Genomic DNA, 1131 nt, shown 5'->3' on the forward strand with positions numbered 1-1131 from the left:
GCCATCATATTGCAGAGCTCCCAACATAGGTGTATATGTGTCCCAGATGCAGCTGTTGCACACGATGAACTAATGCTCAGATTTGGCCGAAGTGAAAAGGTTGAAGAGTAAAATCTCGTAGATCTATCTTTCTAAAGACATGGGTGGGGGGCGGTATTATGTAGCTAAGCAGGTTGGGAAGGAGGTTTTAGGGAACCATGGAGAAATCTGTGTTTTTAGTCTCAGATAACATCTTGAGCAACCAGACTTTAGGCATCAGCAGTTAATTTTTTATTTTTTTATATGAAAAGGCATTTTATTGTTACCATTTTACTATATAACATATTAATGAATATACCAGATTGCATTTTCTCAAATGGCATATGAGGCACATTTCTCTCTAATTCCCTGGAAAACCTCAGTATCATCTGTCCTTTGGAGGATTCAGTTTCTTACGACGAGTGTGATACTGTCCGCGAGGATACCAGCCATGCTTAGTAGTAAAGAACATTTTGCTAAGTTGTTCTCTCATGGGTCCTTGTTCAAGCCATTCGCTTGTTTCTGCTACTCTGGTTTTCAGCACTTGATCATGTGTTTCTTCATTATTACCCACAGGATCTGGCCGAGGAATCGGTTTTGTGTGTTCATATGGAACGTCCACAGAAGGGAGGTAGCAGACTATTGTCCTGCCATCAGATGTCAAAGCGAGCTCTACTTTGCAATTACAGTCATCTGGTAGAGAAGAATATGTAGATCTATGACAAACACAATATAAAGCTCCATTTTGGACTAAAATAAACATTTTAAGAAACTTCTCTTTGATATCACCCATTTTACTGCTGCTCCAGCCATGGTGTATCAAGATACTTATGAAAAAAGATGTTTTGAAGAAACGTTGCTTTTAAAATCTGCTTCTAAAAAAAATCAGTTTTTATCCCTTAACAGTGCCTCGCAGTGAGCCCACCATCTTCTTTCAATCCGGGTCCTCAGAGACACCCAGCAGTTAATTTTTTAAAGGCATTAAATTATTTTTGTAAAGTTAATTTACACATTTTTTTGTGACCCTGGAGTTCTTTCTTTCTGTTTGACAACAACAACGAAACACCAGAACACAGTGGCTGATGGTCACTGTGAGAACAAGTGGTACAGGGA

General features: G+C 39.0%; 1 pseudogene; it reads right to left on the bottom strand.

Annotated features, from left to right (window-relative positions):
• Positions 1-314: 314 nt before the first annotated feature.
• LOC100961795 lies at positions 315-831 on the bottom strand (annotated as a pseudogene).
• Between the last annotated feature and the right edge of the window lie 300 nt (positions 832-1131).

Source organism: Otolemur garnettii, unplaced genomic scaffold (assembly GCF_000181295.1).
Source record: "Otolemur garnettii isolate 467f Iridium unplaced genomic scaffold, OtoGar3 scaffold00174, whole genome shotgun sequence".
In the NCBI taxonomy this organism is placed as follows: domain Eukaryota; kingdom Metazoa; phylum Chordata; class Mammalia; order Primates; family Galagidae; genus Otolemur; species Otolemur garnettii.